At 36.5% G+C, this 13,022-nt stretch overlaps 1 protein-coding gene across 1 annotated transcript in view; it reads right to left on the bottom strand.

Annotated features, from left to right (window-relative positions):
• ankrd13b (ankyrin repeat domain 13B) overlaps positions 1-13,022 on the bottom strand; it is a 45,342-nt gene that overhangs the window by 20,044 nt on the left and 12,276 nt on the right. The gene's annotated exons all lie outside the window — the stretch shown is intronic.

Below are 13,022 nucleotides of genomic sequence, written 5' to 3'. Positions count from 1 at the left end.
ATGATGACAGTTTTGTGTGCCATATGCCTCAGACGTTCAGCCAACCGTCCGTGGGCGTTAAGTCTGAGGCTAATGCTGCGTGCCAGTTCACCCACTTATACTATGCACTCTTTTGTAAAGAAAAATACTGTACATACATTTTGACCGTGTAGCAGAAGAGTAGACAAAGGGCCTGTCCAAATACCTATACTTGCGGTCTTTGCATTTGACCTTGTCTGCTTTTATGACGTATATTCCTGTATTTATCCCAAGTATTCAAATAGTCATGAAGACTGCAATTGTGTGTAGAACTTTTAATTACCCGATGGGTAATTAAATACTGTTGCAAGTGTTTACAGAACTTTATTTTGATTTTCAATTCTTTGCATTTTAAAATAAACTTCTAAATGTCTGTTCAGTAGTGTCTGTGTAACATAAGACACAATTTAAAATTGTAGCGTTTAATTAGCGTTTAATTAAAAAGCAGTTGCAAATGTTGTACACATAAAATACACATTGCCGACTCATCTTTGCATCAAAAAAATGTGCAACACTTTATGTTTTACTACCAAATATATGTAATTTGTAATTAATTTAACTTACAGTCGAATGTTTTACTCAACATCTTGCGATTTTGGGGCACGTGAGTTCCTGAACATAATGCATGATGGGACACATCTTGCCTATATAGTGTGGGTTCAGTGTGCATTCAGGCAGGGCACTGCGCTTTGGCCTTTTTAAGACATGGGACAGCTTTGTGCACTTACTTCCTGTCATGTGCACATACTCTCAAGTGGCCAAGACCACAAGTGTGGGTATTTGGACAGGTCCCAGTTTTGGGTCATATATCACATCATAAAATTGCGTCTCTTAAACAGACACTCTGTCGCATAGTTAAGTGTATCCTGTCACCGTAAACTTGTCTGTCAATCATCTTGTCACAGTTAACATCCACTACATTTAATTTAATTTAATTTATATATTGGAGAGAACAGAAATAGCACGTTGATCTGCCAGTCGTGGGTCTTTCATGCGGAGAACTCTCCTCATATTTTTGCGTAACAATGCATTTTAAAGTTATCCCTTTAACTTTTATATTAAAGTATGAAAAAGTTATGCAAGTTTAAATTTACTGTAAATCAAATGTGCTGTACTAAACATTTTTATTTTATATAAAATGTATATTTTATCAAATATATTTGACTCTAAATATTGCTATCAAATGAAAGCAATATGTCTAAGCAAGTTGTGTACCAAATTTGAAGTTGATAGCACAAAAATTAAAGTTCCCATGAGATTTTGTTTAGGCGCTGTACAAAAAATAGCCACTGGGTGACATAGACATTTTGTATGCATTCTCCTGTTACAAATTGATCAATTTCTTTCCAAATATCACTTATATGACAAAACAGTTGGCACATGTGGAACTGTGAGACTCTGACCTTTCTAATGATATGTGTTTTGTCAAGATTAGAAGAGGTTTTGACTATAAAGTACATAAAATAAATATTGTAATATGAAACCCAACACCACCCCACTTAGGGGAGGAGTTCGCTTTAAGAAATTAAAGTAGCGTTTCCATGGAAACGCAACATCTGATTTCAAAACAGTTTTCACAGGATGAATCTTAAGTTCATAAGCTTTCAGATGATACCTAACTTGTGGTGGTTACTAAAATGTGTGATATGAAAAAAAAGCAAAAAATAAAAAGCGCCAAGCGGCTCACATGTGGAACGGTGAGAGTTAAGAGGTTAATGGCCAAACAGATTTTTATAAAAGTTTACATTGTAGTTGCAGATGAAATATAACATGGATAACATTAAATTAATATTTTGTAACCAGTGCTAATTTCGTTAACGAAAACTATGACGAGAAATGTTCGATGATGACCTTTTTGTCCATAACTAAGTCTAGACGATGAGAGACAACACCAATGTCATTTAACGATAACGTGACTAAAATAACACGAAAAACGAAAAAAGACGAGACTTTCTTTTGAAATCACTTTTTTTTTCCGAATAAAGGAGACAAAACATTTCAGAGCTTTTCTGTTAAAAGAACATGTTTTACTTAATCTATGCAATCTGGCAACCATGAACACGCGCGCTCTGCTGACTCGGTGTGAAACCGGCCTCACACTGAGTAAGGAACACGGATGATGTGTGAACACAGACAAGTAAGCTGGAGTTCAGCGATCTTCATTTGAGATTTTCTACTTAAATTAAAGTGTCATTCAGTCGGTCTATATTGCGCTGCTCGTTTGCTGACCAAATCTGCGAGTGCGACCTACACTTTCAGTGGTTCTCAAACTGACGTAACTTCGAAAAACAAAATGCTGAGTTTGCCGTACATTTTATTCTACTCCACCTTAAAATAACATAAAAACTGAACATGTATTTCTAGCAGGTTTAATTCCGTAAATACACAATATTTAGTCAAATTACCTCATCTTTCGAGGTCAAAACAGACTGACCCCCACGGTGAATATGATTTCACCAAGTACGACATGTTCCTGGATCAACATCTTTGTTGATCCTGGAACAAAATTCCAATCAACCAATCAGATTTTAGGGACAAGTTTAACGTTTATGTCAAGTTAAGGATTGCAACCAGGTTTAGGTGCTTCTACATCAATGTTATTGACATATTTTCCCCCTCTGATTTTAGGGATAAGTTATGGGTAGGATTTGGTTTAGGGGTAGGGATAGGGTTAAGACTAAATTTTCTGACAGGAATGTTGTTCCAGGATCAACCAAATATGTCAATCCAGGAACATGTCTTACTTGGCAAAATCACGGTGACCCCCAACCCACACAAGCCAGCAAATCATGCTACCTTGATTCAAATTTTTTATAAGCTAACATGAATTGGTCTAAAGAGAAAAATTATAATGACTTTTTTGTCTAAAGACTACATATAAAATAACTATCAAAATTAATGTTGGTAACTGTAGCTTGACTAAAAGTAATTGCAAAATTGCAATGACTTTTCGTAGACTAAAACTAGACTAAAATATGAAAGACTAAAATGTGACTAAGACTAAGGAGCATTTTCATCTGAAGATAAAGACTAAGGCTAAATCAAAAATAGCTGCCACAATTAACAACATTGGTACCACTTTAGTATGGGAAACAATTACCACTTTTAATTAGTAGCTAATTAGCTTGCATATTGGCTGTTTATTAGTATATAAAGCACATATTAAAGCCTTATTCTGTATGACCTTATTCTACGTCCCTTAATCCTACCCAATACCTGAACTTTAATGCTACAACAACTACCTTACTATTAATAAGCAGTCAATTATGAGTATATTGAGGCAAAAGTCGCTGTTAATAATGAATATGTATCTCCCATAATAAAGTGTTAACAAATATTTTTTATCAGGTTAAATGTTGATTATTAGTCACTCAAACTCCTTTATATGAAACTCTCTACTTAACCATTGATCGCTCAATACCCTCTATGTTTGTAGGGTTTATTTATTTATTTATTCAATTTTTATTTGTGTTTGTAGTTCTGAACTGAATCCTTCTCCAAAGCTCAATGGATTGTGGACAACATTAGCCATTAGAGTGTGCACAGATCCACATCTACTGGAACTAGTAGACCATCCAGGGACTTTTGGCATACTCTTTCCAACATACTATGCTTTGGGACACACTTATTATAATCCCACAGCCTACTATTTAGGATGGATACGCTGTATGCCCATTGGGATGCATGCAGGGTGAGACTAATTCCTAGCTTACACCTTTCTTCTGAGGAACACAAAATAATATATTTTTAAGAATGTCTCTTAAGGTCCAGTGTTGTTTAGTAACCCATTGACTTTCAAAATGTCTTGGTTTGTGTTCCACTGAAGAAAGAAAGTCAGGTAACACTAGTATGGGGAACACATATTCACTATTAACTACAACTTTTGCCTCAACGAACTCCTAATTTACTGCTAATTTTTAGTTAGTAATGTAATTGTTGTAGTGTTTAAGTTTAGGTATTGTGTAGGATTAATAAGGTTATTATTTTAAGCTTTATAAGTACTAATAAACACCCAATATGCAAGCTAATAAGCAACTAGTTAAAAGTGGGAATTGTTCCACATACTAAAGTGTTACCAAAAGCTTGAGAAAGCCTTCAGAAAGAAGAAAAGAAAAAGCACCATTCTGGCCACCTGCTATGCAGAAAGAATAGCAGGTAAAAGGAAAAGATGGCAGAAGTGAAAGAGTGCGATGGAAAAGAGAAGTGACAGGCGATAATTAAGGCATCACACCCTAACATGACACAGACCGCGCTCACATGGCACCCAACAGCCACGGTGAGAAATACTTCTACACTCAAACTGAGATCCGCGCTAAGCACACTGTGATTCAGTTTTGAAAACCAGCAGCGAGCCATACTGTTTCCTCCAGCTTCTCATCTGAGTGATCTCTCTCAATCTCTCGGTCCCTTCTGAGCCAGTCAACTCTGTCATCAGCAGTCTCAAGAGTTTCAAAAGTGTTTATGATTCTCTTATGGGAGGATCATTTATAACAAGATCATCACTCACTGTCATCTGAACGCACACACAATCATTCAGTTCACCTCCACGGCTACCACACAATTCAGTAAATATTCTTGTGTTTATAGATGCAGGATGACCCATTAATCATTATTTGATGAGTTGGCTGGCTGTGGTCGTGTCCATATTTATAAGCACACCCTCTGAAAGCAAGGTCATGGCAGGCAGTGCATGGTGAATCGTGTATGTGGAGCAGAAATGAGAGTCAGGACAGCTTTATTTAGAGACTTGTATGTGAGCCATGTTTGCTGTTTTTAATGAAGCATTTTGATTGGCCGTGTGGTAATGGAAACATATTATTACCCAAGGGCTTAACTTGTGCTGCGAGAGCTGCTTTGGAGTTCAGTAAATTAACTCAGTGCACTTATTTACACTTCACACAAGGTGTGTGTGTTCATTTTCGTGTCTGTGTGTGTGTGTGCATTATTTATTTTAGTGGTGCTATGGCTATCACAAATTGCTCGTGAACAAATATCTAACTCACCCTAATAAACTTCAGCACACAGCACATCTAACTTTTCTAAGTGTTCAGACTGAACCCCCAGTGAGTGATAAAACGGGCCTAAAAAAATCCCACAGATTTGCAATGCACTGAAGGAGGGACCCGAGCCATATCTATAGAGACCAGAATACCGAAGCAATTGGAGGGTGGGCTCTTTTAAAGGATTAGTTCACTTTAAAATGAAAATTACCCAAGATTTACTCACCCTCAAGCCATCCTAGGTGTATATGTCTTTCTTCTTTCTGATGAACACAATTGGAGTTATATTAATAAATATCCTGATGCTTCCAAGCTTTATAGCGGCTTATAGCTCAATAAATTGCATCCATCCGTCATAAACATATTCCACACAGCTCCGGGGGGATAATAAAGGCCTTCTGAAGTGACGCGATGTGTTTGTGTAAGAAAAAAAATCCATATTTAAAGGAACACTCCACTTTTTTTGAAAATAGGCTAATTTTCCAACTCCCCTAGAGTTAAACAGTTGAGTTTTACCGTTTTCGAATCCATTCAGCCGATCTCCGGTTCTGGCGGTACCACTTTTAGCATAGCTTAGCATAGTTCATTGAATCTGATTAGACCGTTAGCATCGCGCTTAAAAATGACCAAAGAGTTTTGATATTTTTCCTATTTAAAACTTGACTCTTCTGTAGTTAAATCGTGTACTAAGACCGACAGAAAATGAAAAGTTGCGATTTTCTAGGCTGATATGGCTAGGAACTATACTCTCATTCAGGCGTAATAATCAAGGAACTTTGCTGCCGTTCCATGGCTGCAGCAGTGCAATGATATTACGCAGCGCCCGTGAGCCCCTGCTTGCACAGGGAACGTGCCTTGCAACCATGGAGACGTTTGTGAGAGACGCTGCGTAATATCATTGCACTGCTGCAGCCATGATACGACAGCAAAGTTCCTTGATTATTACGCCTGAATGAGAGTATAGTTCCTAGCCATATCAGCCTAGAAAATCGCAACTTTTTATTTTCCGTCAGTCTTAGTACACGATTTAACTACAGAAGAGTCAAGTTTTAAATAGGAAAAATATCAAAACTCTTTGGTCATTTTTAAGCGCAATGCTAACGGTCTTATCAGATTCAATGAACTATGTTAAGCTATGCTAAAAGTGGTACCGCCAGAACCGGAGATCGGCTGAATGGATTCGAAAACGGTAAAACTCAACTGTTTAACTCTAGGGGAGTTGGAAAATGAGCCTATTTTCAAAAAAAGTGGAGTGTTCCTTTAACAAGTTATAAAGTAAAATATCTAGCTTCCGCCAGACTGCCTTCTGTATTCAAATTATGAAAAAAGCGAAAGTTGAATAATTTTTTCAAGAGTTGAATATGGAAGGCGTAGGACGTAGCATAAGCGTTTTGAACCGCGAGAGGAGTTACACTTTCTTTGTAAGTTGAATACAGAAGACATTTGGGCGGAAGCTAAATATTTTACATTATAACTTGTTAAATATGGATATTTTTCTTACACAAATGCATCACTTCACTTCAGAAGGTCTTTATTAACCCCCCGGAACTGTGTGGAGTACGTTTGTGATGGATGGATGCACTTTCTTGAGCTTCAAACTCATTGCCCCCGTTCACTGCCATTATAAAGCTTGGACGCATCAGGATATTCATTAATATATCTCTGATTGTGTTCATCAGAAAGAAGAAAGTCATATACACATAGGATGGCTTGAGGGTGAGTAAAGCTTGGGGTAATTTTCATTTTGAAGTAAACTAATCCTTTAACTTAGTTTTCTGTCATCCTTTAGCTAGCGTTACATTATATGATCATGCTCTTATTAATGCAAATGCTTTTAAATCATTCAAGTGTGACAAGACACCGAAGAGAATGCAGTGCTGTAACTGGCGTGCTGTCTTTGACTCGTGCGCACAGAAAGCCAAAAAGCGTTCTCTTTTGCGTTTGAAAGGACAAAACACACAAAATTATGCCAAAATACAAGTTTTGTTGAGTATCTTCATAAGCACAGTCTTAAATGAAAACAAAGAGTTGTGAGAAATGAATGCAGGTCTGCGTCATGTGCGTCAGATCTTAAAGTGACAGCAGCCTAATAAAGCAAAAAAAAATCATTCACTGCTCTTAATTAAATAACTTTTGTAGCTTTAATAAAAATGAATCTATATTTTGATCTAAATTATACAGTGAAGACTGTGAAGTGTTTGATAACTGCTTTGATACCTGTTAGTTCAAATATTTAAAATATACTGGGTCTCATTCATGAAACACGAGCAGAACAAATTTTTGTGTAAATCATGTGTAAAGTGGTTCTGGCGTAAATTTTCGGATTCATTAAAATGTTCGTATTTTCCAAATGTTAGTTGGTATGAAAGAAATCTACACCTGCTCCCAGCCAACATCTGTTTTGCTCATTAATAAGGCTGCATTTTAATTCACCTTAATAAGGTACATATTTACACAGCATTTTGAAAAAATATTATATATAGTAATTACATACGTTTTTTCTTTTTACTTTTATTGTGAGAGCCAGTAATAGCATCTGCAAACGGAGCACTTTAATCAAATAATGAATTGATTTCAATAGGGCTGGGCAAACTAATGGCCCCTTAATTGTTATGGAAATTGTTTCCTATAAAATGGCCAAAATCCTTCGTTTGGTGTCATAATATGATGCCCATATATAGTTGTCAGTCGGGTTTAATGGGCGGGATTTATGGTAATTGAGAATGAGCGTGCACGTGCATCCCATTTACGACTGATTGGAATTCATTAACACACACACACATTTCACTATCATTTCTGACGTTTACGAAGTATTTGTGAATCAGGAGAAGAGTTTTCGGGAAGGTCTCTTTACGCGCAAATCACTCACATATTTACTCGTATATTTACGAATGTTTAATGAATGACACCCACTGTCTTTATGTTGTTTCTATATATATTTATATTAAAAAACTTTAATGTTAGGTGTGATTAATTACAGAAAAATTAATTTGTTAATCGATTGACAGCACTAATATATCAAATAAGTTGCAATCGTGTTATTGTTATTATCACAGAAAACTCCTGTGTGTCTGACACTTTGCTCTGTAATTAGCCGGCCCCTTTCGCATCATCATGAAGGCACTCAACAGCAACAACTGAGGCCCGGCAGCCCCTTGAGGGCCTCTAGCTAGAAAAACAGCAGCCTGGTCCCCAGAGCAAGATGAGTGCTACGAGAAAAAGGGTGTGGATGGGCGGTGGGGGTGGGGGTTGCTATGGTAACTCTGGATGAGGAGTACAGATAGGAGATGCAGGACAAGGAGGAAAAACTGCAGTTTTAAGTGAATGATGGCTCTCACATCAGTCCTGTGGGGATCTCCAATCAACCCTGACACTAGAGTCGGCTCGGATGACTGACAGAGAGGGAAAGAGAGAGGGAGATAACTGTCAGGAGGTGTACATGCTTTAGCCAGTGAGGAAGTATCTGAGTGAGGGACGGAATGAGATTGATAACTGGTTCTTAGAGCTTCAGGGAGAGACGGAGAGAAATTTGTAACTCTGTAAGACAGATTAGCGGCTCTGAGAGGAGGACAGAACAGAGGAGAAGGGTTCAGGAAACATCAGTTGTTACAGACTGGTCTTCTGGTGACCTGAAATGCAGCTATATATCCCTCCGAGACACGCTAGACAACACACATTCAATAACACAAACACACACAGTCCCTTATCTCATCTCATCTCACCACACAGTCATATACAAATGCAGACAACCAGTCATCTCTTGTTTTGTGTTCCATCTAAACACCATAGATAATGGTGTTAATCACAAGATGAGGATTTGAACAAACCTCTCATCTCATATCATATCATATCAGCTGTGCTAATTAAATATAATTTAATTTTATTAAAGGGTTAGCTCACCCAAAAATGACATTTCTGTCATTAATTACTCACTCTCATGTCATTGTAAACCTGTAAGACTTTTCTTCATTTTTGGAACACAAATTTATTTACAAAGATATTTTTGATGAAATCTGAGAGCTTTCTGTTCCTCTATAGGCAGCTATGCAACAAAAACTTTGACGCTTCAAAAAGTTCATAAAGAGATGGTAAAATTAATCCATATGAATTGAGCTGTTTAGTCCAAATTTCTGAAGAGACTCAATCAGTTTATATGATGAACAGATTGAATTTAGGCTTTTATTCACATATAAACATTGATCAGTGAACATAAACAGAAGCTCAAACGAACTTGCTTGACTCGCCAGAACAAACCTCATTGGTTCTTCCAGAAGCTCAAATATGCTGCGTAACACATGAAAATGAACTTTATTGTTTCATACATGCTTGAGCTTCCGTTTACCATATCTGATGAGTGAGTTGATGAATGTTAGTATGTGAATAAAAGCCTAAATTCAATCTGTTCATCATATAAAGTGATCGACTAAACTGCTAAATTCATATGGAATAGTTTTATAATCTCTTTATGAACTTTTTGAAGTGTCAAAGTGTCCGTTGGGTAGCAGACAGAGAGCTCTCGGATTTCATCAAAAAAAATCTTCATTTGCGTTCCAAAGATGAATGAAGGTCTTACGGGTGTGGAACGAGTAATTAATGACAGAGTTTTCATGTTTGGGTGAACTAACCCTTTAAATTATTACACTATTAATTTGTATTGGTTTTATTAATTTTTTTATTAATTTAATTTTTATATTATTAATAAATTAATGAAACCATGTTAAATTATTGTGGTTTAATGTCAGTAGTCAAAATGTTTTGTTTTTTCTTTAAGAGGAGCTGTGCTATTACCTTTGTAAGCAATCTACTATTTTTAAAAGCAAGCAAATGGACAGAAAATAAAATAGGCATGAACTCCAGCAGACTTGAAGTAAAGAAGGGAGAACAGACACATCTTTTACTGCACCAGGGGAGGTTCTTTCTTGTTGCTAACCACATAGCAACACACTACAAACCACTAATAAAACTACTTCTCCCTATAGCAACACCCTGGTAACCACCACAGTGCACTTGAGCATGACTGTGGTGAAGTTAGCATGGGGAAACTTAAATTTTCTTCTTTTCTTCTAATGTTACCACTTTAAAACCACAGTAAATTAATATAGTTTAAGAAATGTATCAATATTTTTGTATGACTTTTTTATTAATAAATTAATAAAACCAATGTAAATGAATACTACAATAAATTAATAAAATTCATAAATTAAAATCAAGCAGAGTAAGAAACTTTTCAGTCTTTTTGTAGTACAAGAAAGTGTTGTATGTTTATATTAGTGATTAAAGTTTTTAATTAATTACATGATGTGACGATTAATCTTATTAATTGCAAATTTAATGTTCATCGAATTTGGCTGAGAAATTATTGCCAAAAGATCATTTTGAAGTCATTATTGTGTAAAGCATCAAATAGACATAACAAAAAGTAGATTCAGAAATAAATATTTTATTTGATACAACATAAAATTTATTACACAAACTTTTGTACCATGAGGTTGAGTAAATGATGACTGAATTATAATTTTGGGGTTAACTACATCTTGATTTTTATTTACTTATTTTGTATCAATATGGAAATATGAAATTGAAAGTAAACATATGGTCAACTGTTTTATGAATATGTTTTTTGAGAATTTAATTTACAGAAGGCTACCAAGAAAGCTAGGTTTATTAAATTAAAGGTGCCCTAGAACCTGTTTTTAAAAGATGTAACATAAGTCTAAGGTGTCCCCTGAATGTGTCTGTGAAGTTTCAGCTCAAAATACCCCATTATATTTTTTTTTTATTAATTTTTTTAACTGCCTATTTTGGGGCATCATTAACTATGCACCGATTCAGGCTGCGTGGCCCCTTTAAATTGCACGCTCCCTCGCGAGCTCTCGACTATATTACAGTGCATTTACAAATTTCACACAGCTAATATAACCCTCAAATGGATCTTTACAAGATGTTCGTCATGCATACTGCATGTATGCGTCGGATCATGTGAGTACAGTATTTATTTGGATGTTTACATTTGATTCTGAATGAGTTTGATTGTGCTCCGTGGCTAAAGCTAACATTACACACTGTTGGAGAGATTTATAAAGAATGAAGTTGTGTTTATGAATTATACAGACTGCAAGTGTTTAAAAATGAAAATAGCGACAGCTCTTGTCTCCTTGAATACAGTAAGAAACGATGGTAACTTTAACCACATTTAACAGCACATTAGCAACATGCTAACGAAACATTTAGAAAGACAATTTACAAATATCACTAAAAATATCATGATATCATGGATCATGTCAGTTATTATTGCTCCATCTGCCATTTTTCTGCATAAAGTCTGTGTGCTGCTCCAGACGTTAATGCTGCCTTGTCTAATGTCTTGAACATGGGCTGGCATATGCAGAAGTTGGGGGCGTACATATTAATGATCCCGACTGTTGCATCACAGTCGGTGTTATGTTGAGATTCGCGTGTTCTTTAGAAGTCTTTTGCACAAATCAAATTTACATAAGAAGGAGGAAACAATGGTGTTTGAGACTCACTGTATGTCATTTCCATGTACTGAACTCTTGTTATTCAACTATGCCGAGGTAAATTCAAATTTTCAATTCTAGGGCACCTTTAAAATAGAAAACCATAATTTTAAATTGTAATAATATTTCACAATATTGTTGTTTTTTCTGTATTTATTATGAAATAAATGCAGCCTTAATGAGCATAAGACACTTTGTTCAAAAACATTAAAAATAGTAATGTTTCCAAACTTTTGACTGGTAGTGTATATATATATGTAAACTATGGCATTTTGGTGGAAGCTATGGTTACCATGACAAGTCTTTGTATGTTTTCTTGAGCAGTGAGGGTCGGCATACAGAATAATAACAATAATCACTGAATCCTACCTGAAACACCTACACATTTCAGTTCTCCTGCTCTGACCGAAACCCGTCTAACCCACCTACACTGCATCTCACTGACAGCCCTGTAACAAGCACACTTGCCTGCTAACATACATGCACTGCATCAGACATAAATGCACTAAATGAAATTCATGTAAATTACTAATCCTTCTCCACCACATTGAAATAGACAATATTACATCATCTAGGGCCTTTCTCACATTTTAGTATAGATGCTCTTCCACATAACTGTCCATCTCTTCTTCCACACTCTCTCTCAGCCTGCTGGAGACTGCATTATTGATAGTCATCTCTGGCTGGTGCATCTGCTCTTGCACTCTTTCTGCCTTGGCTAATGTTCTCTGGCAGCTACTTAAACCAACATCAATCTTTCATTGGACGTCCAAACTGTGTATGTGGGAGGCAGGCAGAAGAAAATCATATGTGTGAGTTTGTGTGTGTGTGTGTTCAAATCACAGCATTCGATGGATTCTGCTGAAGGCTTTGCACAGGCTCTCTTGTGTGGTCGTGTGCATAAAATGTGCATACATGCATATATATATATACACACACACAATCTGTTCTGCACATAAATGGAATCATGTGCTTCAGCGCTTTCACTTAAATGGGCATTTGTTTGAAGACAGACAAGACATCAACGCACAGAAGCACTTAAAGGCTGTGATGTGCCAGAAGAATAAAATGAATTGCATGGACAAGGATGCAACCCAGGAGAGAAGTGAACAAGAACTTACAGATTCTTTAAATAAGTCTAGGCAGACACACATATTGTGAGGAAGGAAGAGGCAAGGAGAAATATGGGAGCTTGTTCGACTTTTTATGCGTTATTGTGTCTCAGGAGGTTGACACACACCCACGGTGTGGTTTGTATTCTGGAGATTGGCATCCAGGGCTCGGGCTATAAGGGCTGAGGCGACCGCCTCATAGTGTGGGATGCAGAAACCAATGGCGCTTGCACCAAAACACAATGGTAAAGCCATCACTTTTTAACTAAATGTCAGTGCTAAAAAAAACAGTAGAAATGTCACAATGGGACAACAAAGACACTCAAAACTATTTCAGATATGGCCAGTTTAGCATCAATTCTGGATATCCAGGC

Source organism: Chanodichthys erythropterus, chromosome 17 (assembly GCF_024489055.1).
Source record: "Chanodichthys erythropterus isolate Z2021 chromosome 17, ASM2448905v1, whole genome shotgun sequence".
In the NCBI taxonomy this organism is placed as follows: Eukaryota; Metazoa; Chordata; class Actinopteri; order Cypriniformes; family Xenocyprididae; genus Chanodichthys; species Chanodichthys erythropterus.
This window is presented reverse-complemented; position numbering and strand designations above follow the sequence as displayed.